Raw genomic sequence first — 22,505 nt, forward strand, 5'->3', positions numbered from 1 at the left:
CTGCATGCCAGCCTGTAGGACTTCAAAGATGCTGTCATGTCTGTCTGTGCTTGGCCTCCCTGGAAAAATATACACCTCCTGCTCCAGAGACGTCTGCACCTCCTCCTGAAGACACTCCAGTTAAAGCCAGTGCCATCACTACTTCCTGTCTGCTCAAAGAAGGCCTATCTTTGGATTGTACCTATGCCTTAAATGGTACTAAAGTCTGCAAAAAGGATTGAAAATGTTCAAGAAGGCATTGCAAGCCATGAACTCCACTTCTGTTTATTTACCAAAGGCAAAAAATTCAAAGTATGTGCCTTCCGGAATTGAAGTACTCACCACCTGCGCCCAGATCATCAAAGACCTTGACCAGTCTCCAGTGGTACCAGAAGCTGGTACTATGGAGCCCCACGCTCTCTGAGGACTCTGATATCAAGAAATATTCTTCTACGGATAGTGAATCCAACAGTGAGGAGGAGTACTACATCTACAAAGAAACTGTTCAAGCCATCTTTCCTGCCTCTGAGCCACTTCAGAACTTATGGTTCTAGCCCTGTTTACATGGCATTGTCTGCAGCACTGGGGGCTGGATTTCACCTGTGGCTGCTGTCTGTCACTCTAAGTCCACCTGAGGCAGATTACTCATTATCCATGTATATAACACTGCCTCTCCCTGAATGCAGTGTCAGTTCATTGTTTCCTGTTGCCTAAGACTGACTTGTGACCCCTGCTTGTGGAAATATTCCTTATTGCCTGTTTGCTGCCTGCCCTGACCTTTGGAACCGTGCCTGACTACTATGACTACTCTTCTAGGTTTGCCCTTGTCTGTTTCCTCGTACCCGGTTATTGTTCCTGTCTAAGCCCCCGTGCACAGATTCACAGCCCAGGTAGCTTCTTACCTGGTTACCATGGGTTGTGTTTATCTGCAAGGGTGAGCATACATCTCTGCACTTCGGACTCCAACCAAGGTAAGATCGTGACAACTGTCACTTAATAATTTGTTTGTAGGTGTTTAATGTTCACTGACTGCAAGTCCCGCTGACCTACCATTGCCCACCCTTAACTACAAACTTCACCACCGTCCTCCTACTGCTGATGCTCTGATAGTTACTGACATTATCAGATGTATAGGGGTTTATAGGGGGGGGGGCAGCTGAAAGATACAGAGTAGACAGTGGGGGTGGGGGGGGGGGGGACATTAGGGTGCAATTCATTGTGGGCCAACTGTATAACACATATATATATATATACACATTGGTTCGAAAGAAGACTTTATAGACTGGTAAAGACATTTTTCCAGTCTAGGTTGGTTTATTGTGTGACATGGATGACATTTAGTCTGAATGGGCATGTAGTATGCCACAGATGACATTCAGGGTGGAAGGGTATACAGTGTGACATGGATGGTGTTTAGTCTGGGATGGTATCCACTGTGACATGGATGATGGTATACAATGGGACACGGATTATGTTCATTATGAGACGGTATACAGTATGACAAGGGGATGGTATATGAAGTCCATGCTCATGTCTGCAAGAATCAATGCAATTGATCTGTGTGTCACATGCTAGGGTACGAATCAGCGTGTGGCATGGATCAATTATGTGAAATCTAGAGAAATCCTGAAAAGTGACTTGAAGGTGGTGCATGTTGTATTATTTATTGTAAGGAATTAGAACAGATAATTTTATACTGGCTGGGTAGAATAAATGGAAACGTTTGGGCCATTTTCCACCCTTGGGTAAGGATATGACAGTGCCTTATGTAAGTGCAAAGGGCCTTAATTCAGAGTCAAAATGTCTTCCGTGTCTCCTCTTTAGATCTATATGTTTTCACCAGTTTAGGTTGCTTGTTTATCATAAAATGTGACTATAACTATGCATACCAAAAAAAACTTTACCTGTTTGTTAATTAAAATTTCATTGGTGATTTAAAATTGACCCTTTTTACTAAAAAGTACAGTCCTAGTAAAATTACCCCACTAATTACTATTCTCCTACCCTGGTTTGCACATTTCCAACTTACACATACAGGGGGAGATTTTATCAAAGTGTTCTGAAAAGTGTATTTTTTTTGTTCTTGAATCAGTTTGTATTTATTAGCTTTCATTAAAAAAAAAAAAAAAGCCTAAAGACTGTCAGCTTTTTTCTGCTTATATTCTGTCATTTCTTTCTAAAATATCAATGTCAATAAATACTGCCAAATTTAGAGTGGCTGGAAAAAAAATAGATCTTTTAGTTGAAAAATGTGATATATATATTCTGTGTAATCAAAAAATGGCAATAAATAACTACAGACAAAAAAAAACAAAAACAAGTTTGATAAATTGTGCAAAAAATATATATTTAAAAAAGCACCAAAAAGGTGCAAAGTTGGCTGCAACACTTTGATAAATCTCAAATTCTAGTATCTTTTTCAGAGACAGAGTCAGTTAGTAAAATATGCTCTCCTTACCTCCTCTGCACATTTATAGTACGCTCTCGATTCCATCCTCCATTATACATGGGATCTTGATAAATTAGGAGCAGGATGGCTCAATGGTTTAAACATTTGCCTACCCTTTCTAATGAATGATGTCCTTCACGTTGCTTACTATGAAATGACACAAAAAAAAACCCAACAAACTAGGTTTATTTTCTCCAAGTTTCCTATTTGCAATGGAACATAAAGATCCTAACAAACATTTACCTGCGATCACACGCCAAGGCCACTGCCTAGTTCTCCCTGCAGCCCGTAATCCACTGTCTATCAACGTCACTGTCGCTCACTGGATGGACATTCCGGAGGATGGCTGAGGGTAGGACTTGGGCATATGGCTATTCATTGTCTGTTGCAAACATGCGATGAGTGCTGATGACCAGTATGCGCACACACTGAACAGACTTAACAAATTAGCCAGCTTGGATTTCTAAAGTTTGGCTTACTAAAGGTGGAGCTACACCTGTGGCAGCAATATGCATTTTCTCTGAAATGCTGCACATGCAGACTCTAAACACCATGACCACTTCAGATCACTGTAGTGGTCATGGTGCTTGGAGTAACTCTTTAAAACAAACAAGGTGAAGTTGATTGCTTACTTTTGATATTCGTTTAGTAGATTTAACCTTTTTATTTTGTTCTATATTTCTAAGCCATGATATTTGGTGGTTATTGAGATATCCTTATGGGTCTTTAAAACAAAAAAGTAGAAACAGAATGAGAATTACCTCAGCACGATACATTTACTTGTAAGGTACACTCATATCATGTTTTGATGTCTAAGTATACTTACTGTATCGTTGAATTTTGTCTATTGCTATTCTCAATAAAATTGTGTTGTGTTTTTTTTTTTTTTTTTTAAACTTAACAGAAACAGGTGTTCTTTGCAATTATTTGTGAACACCTATAGTCAGTAGTATATGCAATCATCAAGTGTTAGATCCCCAGGTGTTGCATAACTACAACTCCCATGGTGCTTTGTTCACCTTTAGAATGACGAAGCATCATGGAAGTTGTAGTTTTAAAACACCTGGGATCTACCTTTTGGACACCCCTGTGTTCGATTAATTGTATTGTACTCCAGAGTGGGTGAGGAGGGTGGCATGGATTACAAATATAGAATAAGGGGGTTCTAGTAAATGGTGTAGCCTTAGTGCTACAACCTATCCCTCCATCTATCTACTCCTTTATCTCTCTCGTTCCATTCCACCGGTATGACATGCTAATTCAGAAATCTTTGCTCATAGAATTGCTTTGTAGTGTTTTTATAATTTTTTGCTTTTGTCTACACAAAGGAAACAAAAAGATATAAAATAATTTGTTTGGTTTATATATGAAGGTTTCAAAATTCCTGCCACAAGCCCCTTTGATATTTATGAACATATTTAATTAAATTTGAACACTGAAACATTGAATTCCCTCAAGGCTTTATGTTATGTTATCCTCTTCATTTACAAACTTTTGAGTACATGCATTGTGGGTAATTTTTGATGATATTTTACAGCTTTAAACGTTAAATAAGTCTTATGGGAAAGTAATACAATTCAAAACAGTACAAAGAAAATTCCACAGATGTTTTACCATTATAATTTTTTATACAAATATGAGGGCATATATCCACTCACAATATAGGTGTGATCAATTATATGATTGGGCTGAGTTTGAATTCACTGCTCACATACAAATGATAAGGTCTGATCTAGTCTGCATTCTTTAACAAACCATGTACAATAACCACATATTAAAAATACCTGCCAATTGTCCTAGATCACTATGGACAGTTCCTACAATTAATAACTTGAACCTGGATCCTCATGTCCAGATGTCAGATCCAAAAAACAGTATTTACCATAGGCGTTGCCCATCTAACCAAACTTGAAGTAGTAACCATTTTATAGTGTGGTGTTTTTTGTGTATATTTTGGTGTGTGTGTATATATATTCTTCTTTTTTCTTTTTTTTAATTTATATATTTTTATTGTTGGTTTTCTAGACTGTGGCTGAATTTATAAAATGATCTCTGTTCTCAGACTTCCAGTATACCAAGTTATGGTTCAGACTTTAGGGAAGTCAAAGCATCATCTAAATGTGTTGTATTTATGTGCTAATTGATAGGGGTATCTTCTAGATATATAATTTTCTACATGTAAGATTCAAAGATCAATAAAAATGATTCAACATATATATATATATTCCATAGCATTGACATGTAGATTATAAGGTTACATTTACTGTGATTTTGATGGCCAGTACTGTGGACCACTTATTTATATAGTAGTAGGTGACTATATACTGCAAGTACAACAAATATTCCCTCCTTGCAGTGTGACCAAGCTAGGTGACACAATGCACAGCTCAGCATACTGCACTACTTTGTGCAATGCAGAATGCTTCTTGGATCGACTACTATGAAACATATAGCCCATTCATTAGTAATGGTATCGATTTTCATGGTTTCCGCTAGAGATGAATTAACCCAAAAGCCAGACCTTAAACGTTTCTCATCACTGCAAGCCTGGGGAGTTTGGGGGATGTCTACTCACTAAATGTTTACTCAATCATGGCTAGTGGGTTACTCCAACAACAGTGCTCCAACACGTCTGCTTCTAGAAATGGTCATGGTGGTAGCACTCTGTATGTGCAACGTTCTCAAAACGGTGCACATACTGAGATATTTGCACTTTTGTGCCAGGGTCTAGTTTTACCCCTGGCACATGTGACTCTGTTCCAGACTGCCAAATGTCAGTCCTGTGCCTGTCATCAGCACACAAATGTAATGCAAGTAGAGGGGATTACCTCCCCACCCTCCTTTATTTCATCCCTCCCTTTCTCCATATGCCCTGTTTAAAAAATGTTTTGTTTTTTTAATTTCACTAGATCACGCCCTTTCCCGGCTCAGACAGCATTGCGCTCTTCGCAGATTAAAAAGTCCATCAGTTTATTTGATTGGACCTCACGGTGGGGGACTGGTGAGCAGGCCAGGTATTGGCTTTTCAGGAAAGTTATAGCTTAATTGTATGTTATTTTACAGTTTATGTGAGAGAGACCTAAAGAATTATTCCCAATAGGCATTATACATTTTAAAAAAATTACAAAGGCAGAAAAGGGTTAGAGTAATACTTTAAAGGAACACTATAGGGTCAGGAACACACATGTATTCCTGACCCTATATTGGCCCCCCTAAATATTGCAAAATCTTACCTGTACTCTGTTCTGCTGCTGCTGGTTCTGCCCCTGATCAACCTGCTTGGTTAATATCAGCAGAAGTGTTGATCTGAGCCAATCACAATGCTTTCCAATAGGAAAGCATTGGATTGGCTGAGCTTGTTAAAGAGGCAGAGCCACCACAAACCAAACACAGCCCTGGCCAATCAGCATCTCCTCAGAGATGCATTGAATCAATGCATCTCTATGAGGAAAGTTAAGTGTTGCCATGCAGAGGGTGGAGACACAGAATGGCAGTACTGCAGTGTGCAGCACTGCCCCAAGAAGCACCTCTTGTACCCATCTGAGGAGTGTCCACTGGAGGTATCATTAGGCTGTAGTGTAAACACTGCCTTTTCTCTGTGAAAAAAAAAAGTGTTTACTGCAAAAAGCCTCGAGGGAATGATTATACTCTCCAGAACAATTACAAGAAATGTAGTTGTTCTGGTGACTCTAGTGTCCCTTACGTAACTCCCTAATGCCTGTGTACTGTAGTGAGTCTGACAATGGGAAATAGAAAATAAATGTAGGTGGGCACACAAACAAAGAGTAGACCAAACCCAGTAATTTGTATATAGAATATTCTGAAATGCTAGGGGTTCCATGCCATACTCATTTCATTGTCACATAGAATCCAACACTTTAAATGTCTAACTGGGACACTTTAATTTTGCAGGTTATAACTGTTAGTGTGACGATGGGTATAATATGATATTAAACGGTAAATGGACCAACTCTGAAACTGCTGGTTACCGAGCACATTATCCAGTTACAGAGCAGCAGTGTAATAAATCTTACCTGTTTATCATTTCCAGGCTACAGACATGATAGAGAGACAAATTACACTCCCCAAATGTGTTTCTTTAAATATATCTAGACATGTTTTATTCATGTGTTCCTATCTACTCTTCTTCTTTTTAACTCGGGATACTTTTCAGAGAAAACATCTTTGTTTTCATTTTGTGTTAGAGCCTTGCTTCACAATTTCCCCCCTTTCAGCCCTAAGAAATGTCTCCCCTACTTTTTACAATATAACCCATTGAATTTCCACTGTGATATAAAGTGGCATTTCTTCCCTGGGGAAGCAGAAAGGATTTATAGTCTATATCCTCCCAAGTCCCTTCAACGCCCCCAGCCCCCGACTGACCTAGAAACTATCCGACCCTGAATAACACAGCCTGCCTTCAGTATTCACACATTGCATATATATCTCCAAACATATATCTGTGTGTAACTATTTGTACACATGGAGGTTTGGCATACATATAGCTGGATCCTACTAGTGATGGTTAATAATTAAAGTAACAGACAGTATTTAATTTGAAATTTAAATAAACACACATATATATATATTCTTGCTGATTTGGTCCCCTGGTCTGTATCTGTGTGCCTATGTGCTGCTGGCTATAAAATGCAGAGGCCCAATTATTTTAGATCCAAAATCACTCTTTTTTTTAGACCTTTTGAAAAAAATGGAATTAACAGAAAAACTGGGATTGCACTTACATTTATTTTATATTCTAAATCTTTTTTTGTTGTGAACAATTATGTTTATAATATTTACCTGTATATTAACCCCTTAAGGACACATGACGGAAATATTCCATTATAATTCCCTTTTATTTCTGAAACTGTGTCCTTAAGGGGTTAAAGGGTTACTTCAACCCCTTTTACTTCATATTTTATAGGTCTACCCTATTACTAAATATATAAGAAAAGGCTTAATTACCTGAAATGCAGCGCCGGTCAAAGCTCTGTGTGACTTTTCACATCCTTTTGTGACATCATGGGAGCCACGCGAGGTCTAATCAAAGACTTCTCTTAGAGTAGCCTTTGGACCAGAGCGCAAACCCTGGGCCGGCAAGTGGAAGGGGAGAGAGAGTGGGGAGGGAGACGGGGATGGAGGGAGAATGGCAAACTTATATAAAAAAAAACAAACCCTAAGCTGATTGGTTAGGTGGGAGGACTTCAAAGAAGAAAAGAGTTGTCAACATGCAGTGCGCATTAACGACTGACATATTTTATGCACAGAATTGACTTTAGGCAGAGTTCTGGGCTGCCAAAGTCACGTGTGCTGGGGGTGCAACAAGCCCCAGTACACACTTGTCAATATCTCAGTCTGTGCAGTGTTTCATCCTGCCACCATAACCACTTCTAAAAGTAGATGTGGTCATGCTGGTTGGAGTAAACCTTTAACTGTAAAACTGCCATTTGTTAAGCTAGTATATTATGTCCTTTGTGCCGTCCTGTAAGAGCAACTTCATTTGTACTCCTCTATTACACAGGTGGAAATAGGTCTATCTATTCACTAATTAGTGAGGTGTGATAAGTGAGCACAAACACTAAAATAGCAAATTTAGTCAAGCTGGAGATTTCACCAGGTCTACTGTTCTCCTGAGTTTATTTTGTCGACTAACAATTTTAGTCAAATGTTAGTTGACAAAAACTAGACTAGAACTAACACAATCCAGATGACTAAAATAAGACTAAAACTAAAATGACATTTTAGTCAAAAGTCTGACTAAAACTAAATATAAATTTGCCGCCAAAATTAACACTGCACAGAGGAGTTGTGGAAGGGGCAAAAGATCCTGGAAATTTAGTCTAAAACTAGACTAAATCAATTCAGATGACTGAAATATGACTAAAACTAAAATGGCTTTTGAGTTAAAAGACTATGACTAAATTAAGATTTGCCGCCAAAATTAACACTGCAGTTTTCAGTTCACCACAAGCTGATGTTGAAAGGATTGGTAGTACATATCCAAAAGGAAACTATTCTGTAAACCTCCAGGATTGTTTTGACAGAGGTGCCCAAAAGGTAGATCCCCAGATGTTGTAGAACTACAACTCCCATGACGCTTTGCATGCTTTCAGAATGCCTCTAGAATGACAAAACATCATGGGTGCTGTAATTTTAAAACATCCTGGGAGCTACCTTTTGGGCACTCCTGGTTTAGAACAATCCATTTACTTTATCAGACTCGTAATCAAGGCACAGTGGTGCTAAAAAAAAAGAGAGTGATATACTTTGTTTTAACTTGAGATTCTCCCTACTTGGCACAGCAATGCGCAGTATCTGGTAAACAGCCAGGAGATCAATCACTGGAAAATTATTGAACACGTGCAAAATAGCTGAACATACATTTTTAGACTACAATAAGCATTATACACTTTCTCACACATGTGCAATGAGTTGTTAACAATTAGCACCTATTGGACATTGCACAGAAGATGCCTGTTCTCATCCCATGTCGCAAATGGCTGCTGATGAGATAGCATTATGAGGCAAACGAAAGCTGTTTGAAGCTCATTGTTTTTCAAAATTCTAATTGTAGCTACAAAAAGGTAATCCTTGCCTTTGCTTAAGATATATTTTAGCTGGAACACAGTCCATTACGTTTTTTATAAAGATTTTACCACATTTTAGTACAACCGATTTGCATTCAATGTACTCCTCTATGGTAAGCCACATGGCAAAACAACTGCACTTTAATTAAACATTCCCTTGCTTATCACAGACCACAAATGTTTTACAGTGGAGATTTACAGCTAGTATAATTGAAAGAACTGTTCTATTGATATAGGAGTACATTTTTATAGAATAACCATAACACGGTGAGCCAGATTTAAACAACACAATGCAATATTTTAGTCTGACTAAAATATCAATCAGAAAAAGTACCTCCCAACATTTCAAACAGTCAAAGGGGGACACTTTAATTTTAGAGGTGCGAGTGGGGGTGTGACCAGGGACTGGGCTGTTCCGAGAAATTTTAGGTGACTTATTAACAATTAATGCAACTACAATGTAATTTAGAAAAAAAAATAATGTATCTTATTTACATTGACTGATTTATAAACACATTTAATGTAGTTTAACCCCTTAAGGACACATTATGGAAATATTCCGTCATGATTCCCTTTTACTCTAGAAATTGTGTCATTAAGGGGTTAAAGATGCATTACTGGGGATATTATTGCTTTGCCGCTCTATTATACACACAGACAGACCAAAAATGGAGGCTCATCCATAGAGGCACTTCAGGCAGTAGGGACTACTTTGTCTCTGTATTTCTCCTCCATCTGACTTTCTAAGACTCAAGACGGAGTCTAAGAGTCAATCCCGACCCCTGCACTATGGCATAGTTGACTTCCATACCTAAGATTCTAGAACTCTCTTCCCACTGGGCCTGGTCACTCCTCTAGTTAGATGCCTCCTATGAGACTTGTGTTTGTGAACATGGAAACCAGGAAATAGATTTTTATGCTCTCGGACCACTGGGGCAGTTCATATATATTGCTTCTTTATCTGTGATGTCTAATATGACAAACATTTCCATTGTTATGATAAAAATTTACGGCAATTCCTGTGGAACTCCATTCCCTTCTCCATTAGATGCTCACCCAAATCTCCACTCCTTCAAAAAACAAAAAAATAATTAAACGTAATGTTAATAGCTCTCAATTAATTCCTCTGCTGCAACTGTCATTAAAAACACACTAAGTCTTCAGTGAATACTATGCTATCAATCTGCTTCTCTAATACTATCCTTACCTTATCCTCCCTCTAGCATGTAAGCTCATTGAGCAGAGCCCTCAACCCCTCTGTTTCTGTGCATCAAACTTGGCTGGTTACAATGACACGATTGTTAGTACACCATTGTACAGTGCTGCACAATTTGTTTGCGCTTTATAAATATTAATAATAAAAGCATCCGGGTTTAAAAGGGGGACTGTCTCTCCAAAGAATAAGACAAATGGGCAGCAAAGAAATGTGTGGGGGGCAACCTCATTTTGCATACTAGAACACATTATAATTATAACCTCCTTGTGCTTGATTTATTGTTGTGTATACATATGGTTACAGCATGTGTGGGGTAGCTTGAAGAGGAACTGTTACCTCTGATTCACAGTTACAGTTGCAAACTTGTATTTTTCACATGAAGGTGGTCATTGTGTACCCATCATGCAAAGGTTCCTCACTCATTATTTAAAGGGATTAGTCTGGACTGGATGCGTTCTCTTGTGACTGATCCCCTGTAATTGTTTTCTATCTCTATTGTTTTAGATCACAGGATAGAGGTTTTTTTTTTTATCCATTCAGACTTTTTCCACAACACCCACAGCCAACAAAGGCGAGCCCTTCTTGGTATGCATTACATGTTAGCGCACAGGAAACACTGCCAGGGTTATTTACTAAATTGAGATTTCAAAGGGAATTTAAAATTGAAGGCCTGAGCAGGAAGCATAGCCAGCTTTTGCTTTGAATGGTCACTTTATTGAATAACCCTGTGTAAAATCACATTGTAGCAGGGGAATTAAGCCAGGAAGTACTCTACCCCATAATCTTGCTGAAGCCTTGTATATCATGGACAGTACATACCAGTACTTTGAGGACATGCTAACAGACACACATCAGGGCAATCCTTCGCACTCTTGCGATATTACTGACCCATAGTGGGGTGTTATGTAGCAGCCTAACATCTATACACATGGGATGCCCCTGATATTGTATGCATGAATGCTGAATAGAAAAATCTTTAGCTGCTATCTTCAAATTACTACCCTTAATCCAGAGATTAAATTCAGCATCATTTGTTTTCTATTTCTAATAAACGCTATTATTAATTACAGATAAGACTCTCTACTGCGGCGTATGGCTGGATAGTAAGACTGGTAGGGACAGATACAAATGGGAGTTCTTGCTCATAATAGATTAGAATCTCGGAGTGTTCAGAATGCCCAGTCTAATCCACTGACATAGTCACAAGGAAATGTGTCTTATTTTTTATTAATAGGTACTCTGAGAGCCGCTTCTGCTGACAGGTGTCCTGCCAGTTATTGCAAGAATGCTATCCATGGTAGCCCATCATGGTGCGTGTTTATGTATATGTCTGATGCAGTTATCAGATTGTTTATTAGTGTATTCTCACTGTATGGTGGTCAGGTTCTAGATGCCATGTTGTCCATCATTCACCACATTTTTGAATTAAAGAGTTATGGATTAGGACTCATCCAACTTTGAGATTAGAAGTATCTGTGAAACTATATCACAAGATATCACGCACATGTTTACTATAAGACAGGTAAAATAAGGGCATGAAATAATCTGGATGGCACAAAATGAAATGTATGGAATTTTAGGACGGATCAACTGCTAGATGTATTTTCAATAAAGCTGTAAAAAAATCTCTCTCTCTCTCTCTCTCTCTCTCTCTCTCTCTTTCATATATATATATATATATACACAGGTAGTGCGTTTTTATTAAGTACCTAATCTTGTGTTATTTCATGTCTTTGGACACAAACCGGTCAGTTATTTATAGTTCCACCATCTGCCTTAGTTAAAAAAAAAAACAAAAAAAAAGTCTTGGAGTAAACCAGGAAATAATGTACTGTATATATATCTCTTTACTGGTTTACTCCAAGACTATCTTTTTTTTATATGTATGTAGTTCCGTCCTTCCATTTTAAGGAGTACTTGTAAAGCTCACTGGATCTTAGTGGACTCTAGTCTAACCCAATATATATGTGGGTTTTTATCTCTACCTGGTTTAGCAAGTTTCTGTATTTAGATGTATTGTGTAACTTATAATAAAACTTTTAGCTATTGATAAGGAGAAGTTATAATGGGCGAGAGGTGATGAATTAATTTGAAAAATTTTAAGATATAATTCATGAATTGTAGAGAGATGTTGTTTGAAATAGATGGAGTTATATGGGAGGTTGTAGAAAACCATTGGAGGCAGTTTTATATGGAGCTGGAGGGCTATTTGAAGCAATATGTAAAGCAGAAACAGTGATACATTATTTTCCAGAGTTATTTTGTTTGTAAACCATGTAATTTTCTTAACGACTGGTGCTCTAGTCTAGGTCATAACTATTATTTATGGAATTCATTGGGGCTAATGTGGAAAAAGAGGACAATTACCTGCTTCCCATTGTTCTGGCGTCCTACAAAAGAAGGGCTTTAATACTGTTAGGGCAGCATTGCATACCTTGACAATCTGGTTCTTCCTCCATCCAAAATACTTGCCCTCCTCTACAATCACAATCAAGGGATTACCTTGCCTTACAACCCAGGGGACTCGGATCTGCTGGGGGACTGCCTGGATGGTCAGGCAGGTTCCCCGATATATAATGATTTAAAAACAATTAATTATATTACTATAATTCATGACAGTCCAGCAGAAACATCAGAGAATTTAATTTGCAAGCTCTATATTTGACCATGTAGCTTTCCAAAACCCCATAAAACCTACACATAGTGTGCATTATTGTACTCGTTGGCAGTGGTGTACTGCGGGGGAGAGGGGCTGGGGGGGCAGTCCGCCCCGGTTGCCACCAGGTAGGAGGTGCCATGATCCTGGTCTGGGTGCTGGATGTGTGAGCTGTGCCCCATGGCAGCTGGGGTGCCCAGCGGCACCCTTTGACTGTGTGACTGCCTGTGATTGTTTGATGCTGCCTGTAACTGTAACACAGGACCTGCCCCGGGTGCCAAATGCTCTAGGTACACCCCTGCTCGTTGGATATCACCACATACTAATATGTGTGTTTTATTGCAGTAAAAGCTAACAGAATCATATTTAAACATTTGATGTAAAATGATACCCCTATTTCTCCCGAATAAAATATATATAAGAAGTGGGTTCTTTTAACATGAACTGTAACTTATAGGTTGAACAGTCACATAGCTCAAATTCCAGGTTTTGTTTTGGGTCAGAACTTGAAGAATTGTCTCTGTCCTTAAGGAGTTAAACAGTCAGCATTTTGTAGCACACTTATCTGCAGTGTAATGTACTAGATGCAGGGTTAGACAGCCTTTGGCACTCCAGGTGTTGTGGACTACATGTCATCTGATGCTTGGCCAGCATTATGGATGCAAGAGAACTATGGGAGCTGTAGTACACAACATCTAGCGTGCTGAAGATGGCCATCTCCTGCACTAGAGTATACCCATGGGGTCTGGACCAGTGGTCATCCTTCTTTTATAGAATTAACTAATATTACGCTTTCACACAACTCAATAAATGTCCAGTTCACACTCTATAACTTAATCCATACAGTAATTTGCTAATGCATAATGAAAATTGTAGTTAGAACTTTTCTTAATAGCTTTACAAATTAGAGTCAATTATAAAAGCCAAAATAGTCCCCTTGAAATATTTAAAAGTGATGTGTAAACTAGGAGATCATGGATCTCACTTAGAGGAAAGTTTATAAAACATATAAACTACATAATTAACCTCTGTTTGCATCCATACCAACAAAAAGACAACAATAAACTAAGAACATATTAATAGCTACTAAAGGAAAAAATGTGTATGTTTAATTATGCTGTTTAAAGAATGAAGAGGCATATCATCTCCCCTTAAACCTTTTCTCCTTATCTACAGACATATATATGGTATAACTACAAAGGACATTTTCTGTTTCTTTATAGAAGTGTAGAATAAAGAAAGATAAATAAATGAGGAAGATTAAATCAGTAGATCAGGAATTGTTTCTTTGACTTTTCGCACAAGTAACCATTAATTTACCATTAATAAATTTGTTAATGACTATATCACATTTAGGTATTGTAACCATGACAACTAATGTTACACTAAGTTATTTGCTGGATAAGTGGTGGGCTGCAGACAAGTAATAGCAACATTTGTTTTATGTCAAGCAACAAAAATTACTTTTGAGCCGGCAGAAAGTAAAGGTGAGCATCATTTTGTAATTAACAATAATAAAGAAAGTATAACGCAGACAGCTACTGGGAACCAAGGCCATAACACAATATTGAAACCTGCAGTAAAACATCCATAAAAAGCTTATACAGCCCGATATTACAGTTATTAATACAAACCAGTTCAAAATGCCAGTTTCTACCGTTCCTACAACATACATGTTAAAAGTTGTAAATGCTCATATCCCTTTAACCCCTTAAGGACACATGGCATATGTGACATGTCATGATTCCCTTTTATTCCAGAAGTTTGGTCCTTAAGGGATTAAAGCACAATATAAAGGTAGCATCCCTCCCATCAAAAAACAAAAACAAAAAAAAACCCTAAGCCTCCTTTCATTAAAGAAGACTGAAGTCACCTTACCATGGCCCTTAGTCCAATACCCAGTTTGTAGAGGCTTGTATTCAGCCCCTCAGCAGTAAATCAGATAGCAAGCAGGTGTTTCAAAAAAAAGAATCATGAAGTGCTCAAAATATTTTGTGTTGTGTGTGTGTGTGTGTGTGCCCAACTTGCATATTTTAGTCATCCATAATGTGTTTGATTGTCGGATGAAGCAGATGCTTTGTATAAAGGTAGTAAATCTAATAAAATACTTTATGTCTTAGTACATTTCCCCCATGGTCCTGTGTATACTTTTGACTCCCTTTTCAACAAAGGTTTTTTTTTGTTTTTTTTTATGTCTGCTCCAGTGTCTTCTTGTCACCTGAAATTGTGTTACATAGTCTTCCCACAGTATTGTATAATTACTGTGAACTATAGATGTGACCTCCATAATTGTTTGCGATCATGATTGTGTTTGTACTGCTGACCTCATTTACCTACTGTGGTGACATAACTCTGTGAACTCAAAATGGAGTCCATAGGGGAAGCATTAATTCATCCTCCAGACTCACATATGTTCCCAAACACCGTATCATGAGAACCCCATTCAAGTTTGAGGCTCACAGGCAATATACTTGGCAACAATTGTTTATTTTTTTTGAAGATCGTTTCATTGAGTGAGCTAAAGAAAAATAGGTGATCTATATCCCAACTAGGGCTAGGTTCTTTTGTTGGCATCATTGCCATGTAAAAACAAAGTAATTGTACAGCACAATTTATTACTAGAATAATTTTTATTTTTTTAAAAACTATTTTAGAACATTTATAGAAATTGCTGATTTATGTGTCAGGTTTTTAAAAAAAAAACTTTATTGATCTATGCAACAGATATTGAGATTCTTTTTCATGGTTATTAACTAAAGTGAAAATTCAAAGTGAGTTTCAAATTTGAGGACAAAATAGCCAAACCACAAAGTATCTAAGTCAGCTACTTTGGCTTTAAAGTGATACAATGAGCATCAAATAATTTTAGCCTAATGAAGCAGTTTTGGTATATAGACCATGTTCCTGCAGTTTCGCTGATCAATTATCCACCATGTAGGAGTTAAATCACTTTTTGTTTCTGTTTATGCAGTCCTAACCATACCTCCCCAAGCTGTGACTGACACAGCCTGCAGGGGAAAATAAGGTTTCATTTTCAGTCATGTATTCACTTGCTTTACTGAGTTTTTATCTCCTGCTCTGCAACTTGAACTTTAAGCATACACAGGAGATTCCAGGAGATTCCAGAAGGCTATTATCTTAACAGTGCAGGAGATAATAAATTCTAAATAAAACAGACTGTGCAATAAAGAAACCTAGAATATCTGGGTTTCTTTACAGGAAGTATTTAGGAAGGCTGTGCAAGTCACATGCAGGGAGGTGTGACAAGGACTACATAAACAAAATAATTTAACTCCTAAATGGCAGTGAATTGAGCAGAGAGACTACAGTACACCAAAACTACTTTGTTACACTAAAGTTGCTTTGGTGCCTATAGTGTCCCTTTAAATTTGAAGTTCACTTTGAATTCATTATTACTAGTGAATAACCTGATCAGTTTCTTTATGTACTCTTCCTTCCCTTTTGTAAAACAATTGATATAATTTGTATATTTGATATGCACTAATGTTTGTAAATATTGAGAGAAATCAATGGTTAGAATATAATATACTTAACTACATTCAAAATACACTTATAATGCAAATAAAGATTTTTTTGGAGAAATTCAAATAACACACAAAGAAAAAAGCAGACAGTTCATCAACGAACCTTGTATATCACCAGTTACGAGTAAGTTACTTTGTATTATTTACAACAGACTAATAAAGCTGTGATCCCTTGGTGCATTGGACCACATAGACTTGAAACAGTTCTTAGTTGATAGGTGAAAGCCGTGCACATATATTAACATTTGATTGGATTTTGTTAGCCTACCATACAATGCTACTACTCACCAAAAGAGTGATGTGTTTACAACAACCTATTTCTCATTTCCATATGGGATGCATGGTTACTCATGGAAAACATCATCATGCTAATAGGAGCCCAACAAGTGCTATTTTATTCATACTGTCCAAACCTTCAGTTCCACTAATATAAGCTTGTTTTAGGCAATGTGAGATGACACCAGCAGGGAGATAATAGTACGGCCAGTGTTTCGTCTATTGGCTGTAGCGCCTTCCCTGAGACATTAGTCCAGTTATTAAGACATAGCTGTCCTTTTAGGCAACGCAAGCAATTTCATTTCATTTAAATATGAAAATACCATAGATAATAGTAAATAACCTTATGGCAAATTGTGTTTTTTTAAATAATCATAATCAAGTAAAGATGCACATATTTAATGAATAATTGCTTATGAGCACCAGCTGTGGGGCACTTTCAGCAGGTATCAAAGAAACTTACAGTCAAGATCAGTTGTAGATTATCTGTGGTTTACCCAAACTGGGATCAGAAATTTAAATTTTGGTGGGAAAAATCAACAAATGCCAATTCTACTACAAGTCACTTTAGTGTATACCCTGTGTGTATATGAGTCTATAGAAGTTGTATAAAAAGTGACGCACACTGCCTAGTTATAAAACTTTTAAAACACAATACAGGCATTTAAAACATTAATGCCACTAGGAGTTATCTGGAAAAGTGCTGTTAAAATGGTAACAAATTCTAGCACAAAATACATCAAAATAAAAACTAAGCGCTAGACTGTGACAAAATGAAAAGTCATAATTATCCGTCACAATCACAATAGAGAAAAAAATTCTACTGCAACAAAGCTATAGAATGGAAAAGGTGTTTTTTTTTTTCTATACTTCTGTTAGAACAATGTTTTTTTTTATACATAACTCTACTTTAGGTTTCATACATGTAAATGAATATAAAATTTAACTTAAAAGCAAATTAATTAGTGTATAAAGGGCAAGAAACTATTTACCTAAAGAAAACAGATATAACTATTCAGATCCAGAATATGTACATCACCCTCTTTGTAACATCATGCTATATATATATAGCATATAGTAGAATGAGCCTTAAAAAGGAATTTTATGATTCTTTTATTCCGTGTGTTTATATTTTGTATTTTATACTGTACAGTTATATTATCTTTTTCTGTCTTCCCTACAGAGTGAAAAAATCCATCCCACAAAACCAGGATTGCTAAACGTGAAATTACTAAAGGTGATTATGGAGAAGAATTTTAAGAGTCACACTGGGTCACAAGAGAAGAGACAACATGTATAATATTAATTATATAACATAATTATATGACACATTATACACCATAGATAACAATGTATTCTACAAGAGAACTGAGGACATATTGGAGTGTTCTAGGGAGAGGTACGATCTATAGAGTATAAGAATGTGCTATAAATATTGTGCATTAGGAGTTAGTGACCAATTTCAGGTGCTATAGAAGTTTTGGATTTGTATAAAGGAAACACAAAGGAGAACGTGCAATTGGCAATAGAAAGAGTTACATAAATGGATGGACAGTGTCAGACGGTCAGACCTATGACTACTATACTGAAGATTTAGTGCACAGAAGATGTGACTGCTCTCTGTGCTGACTTTTCTCTGTCCTGTTAATCCAACCTGGACCTCCCACCACGGGAGCGCTCATCCATATGACATCCTACTGAAAGAAGCTGCAGCTTACAAGTGATTTCGGGATTTCAAGGGGTCTGAGCCATGGATAAAACTCCAGTCTTGCTCTCTACAAGGATTAAAGGTTTTACTCTGCTATTAACTCATTTTCTGCCTGAAATTGAAAGCAGGCATTCCTGAACCCCTAGGCAGCTACATGTGAAGTAGGGTCTGGTAAATAAAGTGTCAATGTTAGGACATAAGCAAATGCCATTAATGCTACAAGACAAGTTCTGATTCCAAGTGCCATTTTAATCTATCCCATACAGTAAGAGTGATCAAAAGGTACATCTCCAGAGGAGGGACAGTCCATATTTTGGATCCAAATCCCTCTGTCCATCTTTTATATCGTAATGCTCCTCTCTTCTAGAAGCTCACATTGTTGGTGTGTCTGAGTGTATAAAAGAGCTCTACAGAATTAATACTCATAGCAATGTGTCTTTAAACTACAATAAATGAGTTTAGAAATCAGCCTGTGTAAATAAGATACATTGTTCTTGTGCTAAATGATATTTTCATTTCATAAACTTTTAAAGGTAAGTCACCAAAAATGGCTCAGAACATAACATCCCCTGGCCACACCCCCACTGACACTCCTAAAATTAAAGTGTCCCTTTTTTGTCCACTTAAAATCCTGGTAGGTGTGCCCGATGTTGTAGAACTACAGCTCCCATAATGCTTTGCCAGCTTCAAAGCAACATAGTAGTAGTTATTCTACAAAAAGCTGGGGATCCACCTTTTGGCCACCCTAACATACAGCATTTTTAATGGTACTTGTAAATGCGTAGCACAACATATTGCGCATTAAGCTTTTTAGAAGAAATAGCACAATTAAAATGCAATGGGGATATTGACCTTTACCATGCATGAGATGGTAAAACAAGGAGTCGAACAACTAAGTGCTTTCATATGAAAGGAAAATTCATGAAGCACTTGGAAGCAGCCATAAACTCACTAGTAGTTAGTACATAAAAACTCCAATTAACCAGCTAATTATGTGCTGGAAAGCATCTGGTCTAATGACACAAGAAGCCGTAAAGACGAGGAGTCCATAAAAGAGCGAGAAGTTCTTAGCCATAACGTGGAACCATCTTCAAACAGTTTGTCAATTTAATTGGCTAATCTAATTAACTAGGCAGAACAAAAGTCTTTCTTTGTTTCCTCCAAATATACACATTCTGGTTTACCAAACTCAATGAGAGATACAAACACATAAGAGAGAGAAGGGTAATTGATTAAATAGACTGTTTATTTTACACCCTCAGGTATGAGGCCAAAGATAGCAGTGCCAGATCATACTTGACAAGCACAGGCTTAACTGGAGGTACGAAGAAGAGATCACCATGTTTAAAGAACACTGGTGGGAACATTTATAAGGACTATTTTGATTGCAGAATAAGAGCAGTTTTGTGGATTTTTTTTTAAAGTTGAGCAATTACAATGGAATCCAATGGAATGGTCTTACTGATTACTCTCTTTTAGAATTATGCTCCCGAATCGGACATTAGCCCTTACAAATAATCCCCATTGTGTAACAAGCTATCTAAAACAAAGTAGGGGAACATTTCACAAATTGCCTTTTCTTAACCAATACAAAGGTGATAGATATTTCAACAAACCATCAGCCTGAATAAGGTATGCACTTACTAGGACAAACATAGGCAGCAGTTTTTGAACTGCAATCTTTAAATTCTAAGCTAGAATGGTGGGAGTCACAGGAAGACAAACACTCGGTTTCCACACATCTTGTTTCAGTTCATTCATTTAATACACATAATTCATAATCAAAGACCTCCTTTTAAAATCACTTAGAAATGTAAATAAACTTGCCTTCTCTGTTACATTGCAAGATCTATGCATTCTAGATTTTTCCATCGAAAAAACGGACAACACTTCCCTTTTTTTTGGTATGTGTTGTGCCTATAGCAGGTTATCATCATTCATTAGATTTTTTTTTTTGAGAGATAGAAGAGAGTTTAGGTTACTGTTCTGTCAAAACAATAGTTAAGTTCTTGAGACGATTCCACATCACACCTTAACTCATAGTCATGACAGCCTCTAACCAGTTGGCGCATTAATAAGCATTAACCATAGAAGAAGACGTGAAGGTCATATAATTGTAGAATTATTTGAAGAACTGTACTATTCACCCGTGGGTGACACAATAGCAACATTATTGTCATTGAGTATATCATATGCCATTTAGGAAAAAGAATACTTCTGTTAAAAATATAATTGTCTACCAAATTCTTTGTTCACACATCAAAGTGCAATTATTTTGCATAATGAATAGCTCATTAATGGAAGCTGTGGGAATTTAAAGAAACTGGGGCACTAAACTCTACCCCAAGAATTTAACTCTGCCCCATGGCTTGTATTCAAACCCTGATCCAATGAGAGGTCATGTTCTGTACAGCATCATAAACCTACAGACACATGTATTCAGGAAACAACTAACAATCTAAAGAGGTCAGACTCCACCCTTGATGCTGTTAGCCAATGGCAGCCCAAAGAAGACTAAATAATATGCAGGTCAGTCCTTTATTGTGTCTGGGATCTGATGACCTAATGCAAAACTAATGGGTGATGTCAGAAATCCAGACTAAGCATATCTGAAAGGTCTGTACTAAACAAAATGGGTAATTTTTGAAAAATACTCAAAATCTTGACAAGATTAGTTGTCTAACCTATTAGCATTATCTCCTGCCATCAATGAGGTGGAAGAGGGGGAAAAAACTACGGAACTAATGGCGGACATACCCCTTTTCTTCTAAAGAACACTTATCATTAGACCTTACCACCACAATAGATTTGAATTTTATTTATTGCAACAAAAACTAGAGGTCACTGTCCTACCTGTCGATACTGGTGTCCTCATGCTCTCTTTAACACATACAATCTTTACAAAACAGTACACTCCAACATGTGTATTGTGTTATGGACATTAACAGAAAGAATTATAAAAACAGAAAACTACAAGGTCCCTATTAATATCTCCGTCTCAACATTTTTCTAGTTTTTTTTAGATTTGTTCCTGCAATGGTTACATTTCCGATTGAAGAAGATAGCACTAAAATTTCCTTGTAGCTCATTGCTTCCGAACAGATTCAGAAAACTATTTTCAGGGCATTAACTAGTTTATAACATCACATGGAATCTGCACAGTCCCCCAGAATGCAAAGTAAGCAGTACCTGTGATGAACAAAAACAAACCATGTTCACTATATGGTATTTGCTTCTGTGTATTAAATGATGAGAACCACATAAGAGTATATGAGGTTGGGATATGGCAGCGCACTTCTGAGGCCCATGTATTCACACTATTGGTATCACAATGTAATACAGCAGCAGGAAATGCTAGCAGAATGCCTGGTTGTATAGGGCGAGGTATTAGCAGTAGAAAGAGGGAAGTGCTCATGCCATTGTACAGAACACTGGTGATACCTCACTTGGAGTACTGTACACAGTACTGGAGACCATATCTTCAGAAGGATATTGATACCTTAGAGAGAGTTCAAAGAAGGGCTACTAAACTGGTTCATGGATTGCAGGATAAAACTTACCAAGAAAGGTTAAAGGATCTTAACATGTATAGCATGGAGGAAAGACGAGACAGGGGGGATATGATAGAAACATTTAAATACATAAAGGGAATCAACACCGTAAAGGAGGAGACTATATTTAAAAGAAGAAAAACTACCACAACAAGAGGACATAGTCTTAAATTAGAGGGACAAAGGTTTAAAAATAATATCAGGAAGTATTACTTTACTGAGAGGGTAGTGGATGCATGGAATAACCTTCCAGCTGAAGTGGTAGAGGTTAACACAGTGAGGGAGTTTAAGCATGCATGGGATAGGCATAAGGCTATTCTAACTATAAGATAAGGCCAGGGACTAATGAAAGTATTTAGAAAATTGGACAGACTAGATGGGCCGAATGGTTCTTATCTGCCGTCACATTCTATGACAGTGGATATTACTCCATCTTGGTATTTTAGCAGAGAAAATCACTAGAGAGCTTATCATGGTATCCAAGGACATTTGCAGATCTTTGTGAATAAGAAGGTCTAGTTTTCAAGCTGGCTAGCTA

The 22,505-nt window shown here is 37.3% G+C and overlaps 1 long non-coding RNA gene across 2 annotated transcripts in view; it reads left to right on the forward strand.

Annotated features, from left to right (window-relative positions):
• LOC134611473 (uncharacterized) overlaps positions 1 to 20,783 on the forward strand; it is a 78,590-nt gene extending 57,807 nt beyond the window's left edge. For both annotated transcript variants that reach the window (XR_010090897.1, XR_010090898.1), the window contains 2 exons: positions 17,892 to 20,324; positions 20,387 to 20,783. This is a non-coding gene — a long non-coding RNA (uncharacterized LOC134611473). The remainder of the gene's footprint in view (positions 1 to 17,891; positions 20,325 to 20,386) is intronic.
• Positions 20,784 to 22,505: the final 1,722 nt, after the last annotated feature.

Source organism: Pelobates fuscus, chromosome 5 (assembly GCF_036172605.1).
Source record: "Pelobates fuscus isolate aPelFus1 chromosome 5, aPelFus1.pri, whole genome shotgun sequence".
NCBI lineage: Eukaryota > Metazoa > Chordata > Amphibia > Anura > Pelobatidae > Pelobates > Pelobates fuscus.